This window comes from Venturia canescens, chromosome 1 (assembly GCF_019457755.1).
Source record: "Venturia canescens isolate UGA chromosome 1, ASM1945775v1, whole genome shotgun sequence".
Classification (NCBI taxonomy): Eukaryota; Metazoa; Arthropoda; class Insecta; order Hymenoptera; family Ichneumonidae; genus Venturia; species Venturia canescens.
The window spans coordinates 31,890,419-31,902,971 of record NC_057421.1 but is presented as its reverse complement, the minus strand read 5'-3'; the positions used below and the strand labels follow the sequence as shown (position 1 = coordinate 31,902,971).

The 12,553-nt window shown below is 39.1% G+C and overlaps 1 protein-coding gene and 1 long non-coding RNA gene across 3 annotated transcripts in view; one reads left to right on the top strand and one right to left on the bottom strand.

Annotated features, from left to right (window-relative positions):
- Window positions 1–12,553, top strand: part of LOC122406039 (forkhead box protein O-like) — a 126,216-nt gene that overhangs the window by 25,237 nt on the left and 88,426 nt on the right. The gene's annotated exons all lie outside the window — the stretch shown is intronic.
- On the bottom strand, window positions 6,185–7,241 carry LOC122406053 (uncharacterized). Its single transcript, XR_006259885.1, has 3 exons — window positions 7,131–7,241; window positions 6,901–7,000; window positions 6,185–6,807 (listed from the first exon to the last, which is right to left on the bottom strand). It is a non-coding gene; the product is annotated as an uncharacterized lncRNA (long non-coding RNA).

The window sequence follows — 12,553 nt, the reverse complement described above, 5'->3', positions numbered from 1 at the left end:
CTATTTTTTTTTATCTTGAAAAAGGGTTTCGATCTTGGAACTACTAGAAAACGATGCTTGGTCGGTTTTAATGATGTGTCGCGCACTCCAAATGGTATTGCGAGTCTCCCTCTCTTTTTGATTAAATAGGTCATGGGCTCTTGTGCGTCCTATAAAACTCGCGATGGCGGCTTAAGAACACGAATACGAGAGGGTCCGAGAAGCCAGAAAGATGGGGAGCGAAAGGTAGAAAGAGAGCGAGAGAGAGAGAGAGAGAGGAACGAAGAGTTTAAGGAAAAAAGAAAATAAAACGAGAACAGTACGCCCACCGGGTTGTGCGACGCTTGTCCCACTTAACCGGTGAAATCATGAAACGCTGAGAAGACCACGAGAGAGCCGTGATAATTATGCGGGTCGACTTTTATCACGGATGAACTTCACGAGAATTTCTCTCTCTCTCTTTCTCCTCTCTCACATATATGCGAAGAAAAGCGACATCAAGCACAAAAAATCAAATTCACGATATATCTGCAGCCGGCTTGTGCACATTTTCAAGTCCAATGAAACAACAAAACAAACAAATTAATTCATTACTGAAACTGTACTTTTATTCAGTCAATGATTAGCTAATTTTGTTAAGTTTGAAATTTCGTTAACTTTGTTTTGCTAACTGAAATTTTTATTTTTTTAAATTGCTCCTGAAGATTTTAGAGCCCAACAGACTGTCAACATTGTATATTGATGCTTCAAGTGGTTTTGCGAACATTTGAAAATTTAGCGGCAACACGCGCTTTATCTTTAATTAATGTTCTTTTTAAGAGTAAACAAAATAGTGGCTAGAAATGTACTTGACTGAGTTTTTAAAACGAGAGAAATAAATAGATATCAACAAAGTAGCTGTGAATAGCTGTTCGTATTCGTGAGTACGTGAGAAAGCCCATGAGTATTGTTTTTTTTTTCATGATATATACCCACGAGTTTTACTCTGATATGACTCTCCTCGAGTGCGTTCGGTAATGATATGGCCCACAAAGGCCCGATGACAATTATATATTCCACAAGACGAGGATGAGCCTATTATGGTTTGAACGAATATACTCTAATTTTTTCGCTCTTACCCATCAACGAGTATATAGCCGTAAACGACACTTGAGTCACTTGTCAGACGCTCCAACCGCCTCCGATTTGCTCATTATACTCAGTCAGTACCTACCTACATATACCCATTGAAACTTACCTAACTATGTCCAAACTGACTACGTCGCTAACATCCATACGACTGTGAGTTTTACTTACATTTCATACGGGCACATTTTATTCGGAGATACCGAAGTCAATTGGTGTTCCTATAGGCACGCGGAATTAAATTCCGCGTTGACAAATTTGTGTCGTTTGCTCAAATGATTAACTATTTCTCTGTTCCTTTTTTGCACTCAATAAACTTTCAATTATACTAGTTGGGCAGCGATTGAATGTCGAAATTGACGAATTAATACGAGATTTTTCAAATCGTACGACAATTTGGTCGAGGCTACGATGAGACCCCGATTGGTTTTTCCTAACGAGGCTGAAGTTTCCAACGTTGGAGTCCAACGAAATGAACGCGAAAAAAATGTTTGTAATTCACCAATTTTTTATTTCACGAATCGTTGGTGCAGCTTGAAAAACTACGAATCGCAAATTTGGCAGGGAACAAAATAGGAGAATTACTGGAATTATTGGAGAGTTTTTTTCGATCATCTCGTTGGACTCCAACGTTGGAAACTTCAGCGTCATTTTTCCTGACGCACTTAGGGCCCTAAGTTGGGAGCCTGATCGGGGCCTCGAATGGAATGTCACGTTTTTTATAGACTAGGGCCTCATGAGGCAAATAGGTCGTCGTAGCTTTTTGGGTACCCCTGTCGGATCCATATCAAGATTTGAATAATTTAAAAAATATTTAATTATTTAATTAAAAATTGATTTCAGATGGTATTTTTAAGTCTTATATTCGTCGATTTCGGTATTTTTTATTTTAATTTACGCCGAAAAATTTTGTTATCTTCACCGAGATTTGAACCTGTCATGGGCACGCTATCACTAGGCTATCGTCTTATTGAAATAAACTCACAAAAATTGCAACATACTCGGCATTTGAGAATCTTCATGCAAGTTAATTAAAGGTCTCGCGAAGAAGTTCGTTCGCGAGGATCAAGATATACCGGAAACTTTTTGTTTCCTGATCAAGATCAATTAGGTTAATGGATTCTTTGCATGTTTTTCGATAATGGCAGGATTTCTGTGTTTCTATGAATCATCGATGCGATCATTAAAATTCGTCGACTCGGTGCGAGGTGAAACTTCGAACGTTCCAAATTTTCTGACCGATTCTTTCACGAAGAGAGAATTTCGGCAGTTTGTTTTCAACCATGCGCTTTTTAATGCTTTTTGTGCCGTTCAATTCACACTTTTTTTATGCACGACAGTAGATTGCGAGTGTTCTGCCAGTCCAAATTACGACCAACTCGGATACACATACGTGTATACATAATTGACTGCAATAGCGCGTCTCTTCCCAATAGCGATTCCCCCACTTTGATTCTCTGTGATCCCCCTCGATCTCCTTCGTTGTCCCCTTTAGCTAAATGTTCACGACACACTCGTGACAACATGATCCGCCCCTTTGACGCCTCCCCGCTCTTCAATCCTCACTTTGCCTGTTTTTATCGCGTTTGAGGATATTCCCCACTTTGTGTGCATGTTTTCTCTCGTGCGACCAACACGCACTGTTTTGTCCCTTTTATCGTGCGACGTTCTAATACCACAATGTTTTTAACGTCGTGCAAGAATTTTGATATATTTTCGGACCCTAGAAAGACAACAAGCAACAAGTCTCGATATTCTCATTTTTAACCATCATTAATAATTTCATAATTTTTTTCCTTTTATATAAAATTTTTCAGAGGATTTTCGAAATTTTGTGCATTCGATTTGCAAGATTTCGGAATTTCTGTTTGTTTTTCTGACCGATTTAAAATTAGACTAAAAGTAATAAAATTTTGGGAGGTTCCAGTTTATATTTTTTACTAATTGGTCAAATACTTATTAGTTCCGAATGTTCGATTTCTCTTGCTGCTCTTCAGTTCCTTTTACTCAATGACGAAAAAATGAGTGCAGCGGATGAACCAAATTAATTGCTCCGCTATTCCCAGCAGTTTTGATTCTGTTAGAAATTTTCATTTCCAAGCTGTCACTTCTACATATTGTGCAAATTAACTGCAGAATATGTTGACGAAATATCATTTTTATTCAAATCCTGTACTTTATGTAAATACAGTTAAAAAAGAAGAACGAATCAGCAGCGCTTGGTATTGACCACCCTTTGTATATCGTTAAGGGCCGTCCGAGTAAAAAAATAGAGCTTGGCTTCCCTCTGGCTCTACTCTTTCGCTCCTATGTGGCAACTGTATGGCAAGTCTTTGGGTCCGTGGTGTGGCTGATACTCGGCCACGGTTTGGCAAAAGTCTGGTTCTGGGAACGATTCCATATCCTTGCCAAGTTCTGTCAAGAGTACGGGCAAGGTATGGCTGAGCCACGCACATTGACCGAACTTTAGCATGAGTACCCACTAACACAGAATCGATTTTAATTAGTTTATTATTTTAATATAATTAGTTCAGCATTGACCACTGCAGTTGCTCAAAAATATTGATGATAAAATATGTGAAAAAAGGCCTTCCGCGTATTTTTATGTAGATCAGATATTTTCTTCTCGCCAATTAAACTGCTTATTCAACAGCCACACGCATGAAGAAAAGTTGCATATTGAAAAACAACCTTGCGTTTGTTTAAGCAGGCTTCAAAAAGTCTGCACTGGCACAAAATATATATTTTCTGGCACATTGAATCGAAAAAAAAACCTGGCAAACGTGTGAGCGAGTAAAAAAGAACAGCCCGGTAGATCGTGGTAAAGTATGGTTTAGCACGGGTTGAGTATCGCTAAACATTGGGCCCTTGGGCCTTGCAGGGGAGCCGAGCACTTGTCAGACGGTGCCCAGTGGCCTGGATCTGGCTCTCTGGCGAGACCCAAGGGCCCAATGTTTAGCCATACCCTCCATAGTGCCGAGCCACACCTCTGCCACGATGTGCCAGGCCCTTTTTTATTCGGGCCCGTATTACGTACATTTCTGACATTCAAATTTCACATAGGGGAACATGGGGCAAAGTGACCGGCCACTTTTTTGGGGCATTTTTTAATTCTGGGGCAAAGTGGCCACTCACGGAATTCCGATTTCTGTCGCACAGGATCAGTGAGAATTCTATGTTTTCTGAGAAATTGATAGCTATTTGAGGCAGTCTTCGGAGGAATGCGAATAAAGTTGATCGCAGAAAATACAAGCAACGTCCGCCGCAGACAAGAATTTTTCTTTTTTGATGATCTCTTTTTTCTTACTCAACTAGATTTGCGCCATACGACGGACTCGTGATAATGGCGGTTTTCCCACGATTTGCCCGATAAGAACGGGCTTTTGCCACGGGTAATGGCAAAATTTATCCAAGTATTCCGACTAATTTTTTTTTCATCCCATCGAAGGAGGGTCCCTGCTATGCCTCGTTTCTTTTCGGTTCATCGCAGCCTTCAATGTTCCATGCGGGAACAGTCAACTACAACGTCTATTTAACGAGAAGTGACAATTATCGATTTTCACCGCATTCGAGGGGGTGGCCACTTTGCCCGAATTTTTTTGCCAAATTCGAGAAATAAGGAGGTGGAATCATTTTTGGGACATAAAAATAGGTAAATGACCACGTACTAACCGGCAAAACTCGTTAAATTCCTTAAGTGGGCCATTTTGCCCTTTACTCCCCTAAATATAACCCTTTTTACGTGAAATTATGAATATTGGCTTTCACCACAGTGAGGAGTGAAAGGTGTTGCGTAATGGCTGAGTTAGACTCCCGTTTGTGGCGTGGGAGAGACGAGCCTTCGACCTTGTTGTCTTAGATATCGCGTTTACGACTGTCCAGAGATCCCCGAGGTCGAGCACCCTCGGAATTCCCGCGTAAATACGTATAATAATTTCGTTGGAGTCCAACGAAATGATCGAAAAAAAATCTCCAATAATTCCAGTAATTCTCCTATTTTGTTCCCTGCCAAATTTGCGATTCGTAGTTTTTCAAGCTGCACCAACGATTCGTCAAATAAACAATTGGTGAATTAAAAACGTTTTTTTCGTTCATTTCGTTGGACTCCAACGTTGGAAACTTCAGCGTCGTCGCATCATGACGCTGAAGTTTCCAACGTTGGAGTCCAACGAAATGATCGAAAAAAAATCTTCAATAATTCCAGTAATTCTCCTATTTTGTTCCCTGCCAAATTTGCGATTCGTAGTTTTTCAAGCTGCACCAACGATTCGTCAAATAAACAATTGGTGAATTAAAAACGTTTTTTTCGTTCATTTCGTTGGACTCCAACGTTGGAAACTTCAGCGTCGTCGCATCGATGAGAAAAATTTCAAGAGCATGTACCAGAAAATTATCTAATTGCATCTCTCAAAGAAAAACGAGAGTGTTTCGTATTTCCGTGATAAGAAATTTTGTTTTTTTTTCAGCCATTTTCTCCTTTTCGGCTATAAAGCTCATGCGACGATTAGCTACAGTGATGAATATTTTATCCAACAGTAATTCGATATTAACATGCTTCGTTATCTGTAAGAGATTTGATAAACATTCTTCATCCTTGATCGAAATACATAAAAAATATGCGGTCAACCTTCAGTGCGATCTACAGGAGTGGGGTTTTGTAGCGAAAATAAGAACTTCGATTTACTGTTTTCAGAATGATTCGTAACTGCAATGGCGGTGCGATTTAAGATTTTATTAAAACAAAGAGCGATTTCGATTAACAGTTTTTCCGATTTGGATTAACAGCCCGTTTCTTTTGCTCGCGATGCTTCTAACTCCTGCAAAGCCATTCCTCACTTCAATCCCACTTCACCAACTTTCATTTTTCTACAACAACGCCGCGTGGGCGTTTGCTAATCGGGATACCCTTTTGTTTTGCACGAGAATGGGGTTACTCAGTAAGAGTACGGGATTTTCAGTGACGTCCTTATCGTGTCCATGCGTGGACAACTCGTCGAGAATGGATGAGATTCCAAGGATGGGGGTTTGTCGCGAAACCCGCAGAATCGATTCTCCGCTGTGACCAATTGTGAACAACTCATAATTCATATTTGCCTTTATTTTTAACGCATTCTGTACCTTTCCTCTTACAACATGGAATAACATTAAAAATTTCGAAAAAATAAATAATTCGACGATTCCAGAAGCACCACGAGCCGTCGATTATTTTGAGGTCTCGTGGTCGGAGCTCGTTGCTAAAATTGGAGCGGGCAGTGGCCAAGTTTTTCAATCGGACGGTTATAATCATACCGAGCTTCGGTGTCGATTATTATCACGGATAATAATTCAAACGACGACGCTGAAGTTTGCAACGTTGGAGTTCAACGATATGAAGGAAAAAAAGATTTATAATTCATTATTTTTTTATTTCACGAATTATTGATGTGGCTTGAAAAATGATGAATTGAAAATTCGGCAGGGAACAAAATTGGAGATTTACTGGAATTATTTGAGAGTTTTTTTAGATCATTTCGTTGGACTACAACGTTGGAAACTTCAGCGTCATTTCAAACGAACTGCCTCCTGCTTAGAGAGGAATGTGCGCGAGTCGATATCTACTGGCTACGAGAGTGTCTCGGCTGGGCGACCGCGATGGAGTGAGATTTTCGTGTGATCGCAACATTCACGAAAATTACATCAGACAGGTCTACTTTCGTATTAAAACTGTGAATCAATAAAAATGACAGATTGATCAGCTTTTTCCTTGCTTAAAAAAAAAACGATGTTTTCCCACTTGGACATATTTTCAACACTTACAATTCCGTTTCGCGCACACCAAGGCTGAAGTCTGATGACAAATGCGGGCACGAGTTCCGGAATGAAGGAACGCACACACGCGACGATTTATTACCTGCAACTAAGATATTAATTAGGTAGACGTAAACGATTCCTAGACATAGACATACGCAGGTGATCCACAGACACAAGATTAAAAGTCATCTGCGCATAAAGCGATATTAGTTGATGTGTAACATGCATATACGTACGCAAGGTATATTGAAATACTCTTGCGATCGATCATCGGTAAATATGCGAATAATCATGAAAAATAATTGATCGTTCGTATGTGTCACACGAGCATCAATGCGCAGTGCACACGCTCAACTGAAGCATCGATCGCGATCGGCAATGCATCACAACACTGCGCGTCTCGCTAATGTTCTAAGTCGTTACGTACGTCACACGACCTGTGATCCGTCGTATTTGTACCCCGTCATGTGTACGTATATCGCATTTTTATTTCACACAGATTTGACGAGCCGTATACGGTCGGGGCAGCCGCAGTAATCGCACGTATCTTCGCATGATCGCGATACCAAGTGTGTAGGTGCGTGTGTAATTGTGTTAAAATACCGATGCTGCTTATTTGCGCGGGAGAATTTGCCTCGAGACTTTCGAAGCGGCGTTGTAGCTGCAGTCGTTCGCCGCATGCGTAATTGCGAATTATCGCGGTATCGCTTTCGCGTTAGTCCTCTCTTAACTCTGATAACACGTGGTTGCGCAATTGCGTTTTACACGAGAATCCATATATCGCCACCTATCGTTACTTTACAGAAGCTCTCTCTCTCAACTTATTTACTTTCGTTCCCCTCAGACAAACGCCTATATCCGATCCGAGTGACGTAATTCGCGAATATTTATTCTTCGTTCGGTAATGAAGATTGTTTATGTTTTTTGCAACTTTCAGACAAAGGCTCGAAAAAGATGCGAGACGAGGACGACTGATCGATAGTGTTTTTCTTCGTTTGAAAGCACACTTGCTTTTTCTTTTTCGAGGTTGTTGTTTTTTTTAGAATCATTGAGTCCGAGCAAATTTTAATGCTGTTGAATCCAAATGTGGGTGTATCATTATCGAAACTTTTATCAGTTTATCTTGCAGTCTTTCCTCCACTTTTGACTTCTGATAGTTTTCGGGCAAACGGCTAATTCAATGAAATAAAATCGGTAGCAAACTATCGACAGCACATTTCATTTTGGTCGTAATAATTTTAACGCTTCATTGCGTTGTCGCACAATCGAATTATTCTGCTGCATTTAAGGTATAAACTTCAGTATATATAGCGTATCCATGAGATCGTCGGGGCTGTAATTCTTTGAGATTGGACGATCGCTGGCCAGGACAGATTGGTCCAGTTCTCTGATACGAAGCAGGTTGTGAAAATGCCGAGTAACGATATGGAGATCTAGGGAAGCACGCTTCAATGTACTCAAAAACATTAGCAATGATAGAAACGTGAGATAGTTTCACATACGAGGGATTCAACGCAAAATTGACATTTGAAAACTTCTTTCCTCACAAAACAAAATTACACGGATTTTTATTTATTACTGATTTTATTGCTGGTCTTTTCTTCCGATTCAAAAAACGTGGGCGAAATGTGAAATAGAAAAAAATTTGGTGCATGTCCGTGTATATACTTGATTCCCGTTGTTCTCGGACCATCGTCTTCGAGTGCTGGCTCGTCCAGCCTTCGATATCCATGAATATTTTGCGTTTGCCAAATTTTTTACATTGCACCAGGTTGACAGTTCTTTCACATACGTTTTCAAATATAATATCAAAATGGAATTCGACGAAAGTAAAGTGATATTTACCAAGCGTTTTAAATGTACTTGGAAAATATAAAAAAAAATCAATAAAACACGTCTAATCAGATTCATCTTATTCAATATGCAGAACTGTCATTGAAAATTTATTCTTCCTCCTTGGTCTTTCACAGAACCCGGTGGACGGTTTATTGGACGATTTTTCTTCGTATAGACTTATCCTCGGAAATTCGAGTAAAAGAGACACCGAAAAAATCGACGAAGCAAATGAAATTTTGTATCGTATGTAAAAAATGACGTATCCCTCTACGTACCCGACACAATCTCCATAGAGATACTTCCTTCAACGTGCATAAAGAAAAAAAGCCTATACATCCGAAATATCGTCTCATATGTCACAGCAACGACTCTGTTTTCTTGCGGCACGTGTGACGCATTGCCTCTCTCTGTTCGCCCAGTCTAGTAACGTATGGAGATGAGTACACGTGACTTTTGGCACATGTACGCCGGATTCCGATGCAACTCGAATTTATTACGGTTTTATCCCGAATCCTCTGATGAAAAAGTGCATAATAAGGAGTCTAAGAAACAGCGGATTAAATAGAATTGCCAAAAAAGTTGCACTCCGATGATGATTCATGCCCAGCAGCCATCATCAGCTGGTGGCAGCTCAGAACCCACAGTTTCAGGAGACTCGGAAATACTTTTGTGCTCGGAATTACTGTTCCGAATTCTCGAATAGCATTCGATGATGGGCTCGCATGAAAACTTTGTTGGAACGATTACCAGAAATGGTTCAGTCGATCGGACTTGGAATACCTCGTATTCGTCCATTTTTGTGTCCGTAAAACGTACGTACCTTTTATTTAATTTTTCATTCTTATTATAATTTCAACGTTATATCCATCGGGTGTTTAGTCGTAAAATTTGTACTCTCTCGCTGTCACTATTCCGACTGAAGAAATTTACTTCGTTTCCTCACTTGAAGAATCATCACGTATTCATGTCTGTATATCCATCGATGATTTCCCATCGTATTCGACCTTCGCCTCTCGCTACCCACGCAGAGATAACACCAAGTCCCTTTTAATATACACGTTTTTATCTTCCACTATCAGCTACGAAAAGTGTACAGTATTAGTCTATTTTTAAATTATCACTTGGTTCATTCGAATGTACATTATATTCGATTCTCTCATGTTCGAAGACTTGCATAATTTTCAACCGATACTTGAACATTTTGAGACATCCGATAATGCTACTCGTACATTATTTTGTTCTTTGGATATGGTGTGTGTGTGGTTTACAATACCAGCTCATTATTCATATAGTTAGAAACAAGTTTTTTCACCTTTGTGACATTGCATCCATAATACTTTCCAGTATTTTAACCCTGTCGGACTTGACGAAATGACAAATTTAAGGAGGGTGGCTACCGACGATACAATGTTGCCATGCTGAACCATGTTAAATACATGAAAAATTTCAAAATGATAAGAATTTAATAAAAATTGGTGAACATATTCTTTAGGGCCAAATTTGACAATACAAATTTTTTAAGATTTTTCTTCTGTACAGTTATCGAGTAATTGATCACTAAAGTTCAAGTGTATAAGCATAGCGTTTCCATATATATAGGTATACATTCCGGGTATAAGAAATCTGCTTTAATGCATAATTACTCGATAACTAAGCAGAAAAAAATTTTGAAAAAAATGGTGTCTTCGCACTTGATGTTGAAGAACATTATCACTAAATTTGATCAATTTCTTATCATTTTGACGAGTTTAGCCACCGTCCTTAACGAAAAGAGTTTTATAGATTTAAAAATAGTTTGGGAAATGAAAAAATGTCTATTCCGAACAGGGACAGACTCTTTTTCTCCCTCCATGAATAATCGTGTCGATATGGAAAATCTTGGGGATTGCGTAGCTGAAAAATCGACTTGAATTCAGTACTTCTTATCATTTTCTATATCTTTACATATATTTATTTTTGCTCTTATTGCCTTGTACATAACGAAGATAATTTCTTATATTCACGTATACATAGGTCGATAAGAAATTTCTATACCTACGATATTTGGTGAGAACAGATCTTCCTTCTGAACTGATAATTGTGTTCACTTTATCACAATTTTTTTTTTTTTTTTTTTTTTTTTATCAGCTGACTTTGGTTCGCACTCGTGTTCTCTGCATTCGATAACCACAAGATGATATGAGTGCACGTGAAACAGGACCCAAGAAAAAAACGTCTTTGTTTGAGTTTGAGTCTTGGGGCTATATTTGAGTTTAACGACTCATAATGACCAAAGGCGTTTCAACGACAATTGTAATAATTGATAATCGTATCGTGCATTTTTTTTAAGCCTGCAAATACTGAAATTCTTCTTGCTCCAGAGCAAGAATTCACGATTCGAAAACATCTGAACCCCTAAAGTCATTGATTATATTTCCCTCGTAGAAATATTTATCTATTATCTTGAATTAAAGTCAAAAGTGCTTTTTTCAAACGTACAAGAGAGCCCAGTCGCGAACCAGGGCTTTTATACGGTGTCGGGCCGACGCTTCTTTGTAACACGACGTGACGACGCGACGATTCGTCAACTGCTCTACGGTGCTGTGATATTTCTTCCAAGGGTTTTCCGCATACGGTTGTTTCTCCACATGTTCCAGACTCTCAATCCATAATTCATCGAGTAAGCATAATCGTAACGAAAAATTTAGTTAGCCCAACTGAAACTATATGCGTATATCACGTAATTTTTTGCACGCTTCTAGTTCAATTGGACAACGAAACATTTTGCGATCTTTCGGCATGAAACGGCGCTTGGCTCGTGGCAGAGTTTGGGAAAAATTCCAATATGTAGATATAGATATAGTATGCGTTATCAGAGCTCGTTCGAGACTTCGCAGGGGTTATCGTAACAGATCACCGTTGCCACGTCCTTCATGAGCTCTAATACGACTATGTAAGCGACTTTTCATACAAATTTCTCTCGCCAATAACACTTTAGTTTTCTCATTATAGTACATACGCCGTTGTTTTCTCCCCTTCTTCAAGTGAAATTCTTCTCGGTCTATACCGATCGGCGTATAAAACATTTATGAACGTGTGCGTCAATAAATATTCATCTTTCCATCGCACCGGTCAACGAATAGTGTCGAATACGCACGGTCGTCAATATTCCTAAGCTGTTCTTTTATTATTTTATTTTTCAACAACCAACCTCACGATATTTCGGTTTCTTCACGAGATCGAAAACAAAACTTCACGTACGCAAGATCTTTCGTCTTCCGTATGCACTTCCGTAACACACGCGTCATGAGTATTCAGAGGCAAGGAAATCTCGCTGTGCGCATGTCGTAGGAACTCTTGATGAACAGTTAAGGAGGGTGGCTACGTTCGTCAAATTGATAAGAAATTGATCAAATTTGGTGATAATGTTCTTCAACATCAAGTGCGAAGACACCATTTTTTTCAAAATTTTCTTCTGCTTAGTTATCGAGTAACTACGCATTAAAGCAGATTTCTTATGCCCGGAATGTATACCTATATATATGGAAACGCTATGCTTATACACGTGAACTTTAGTGATCAATTACTCGATAACTGTACAGAAGAAAAATCTTAAAAAATTTGTATTGTCAAATTTAACTCTAAAGAATATGTTGACCAAATTTTATTAAATTCTTATCATTTTGAAATTTTTAATGTAATTTACATGGTTTAGCATGGCAACATTGTATCGTCCCTAGCCACCCTCCTTAAGTGCGCACTCGAGAATCAAAATATTTTCATTCTTCTCTGTGTCGTTACATGTGAAGTAACTCTATTATTTCCAACATTGCCAATGAGCTGT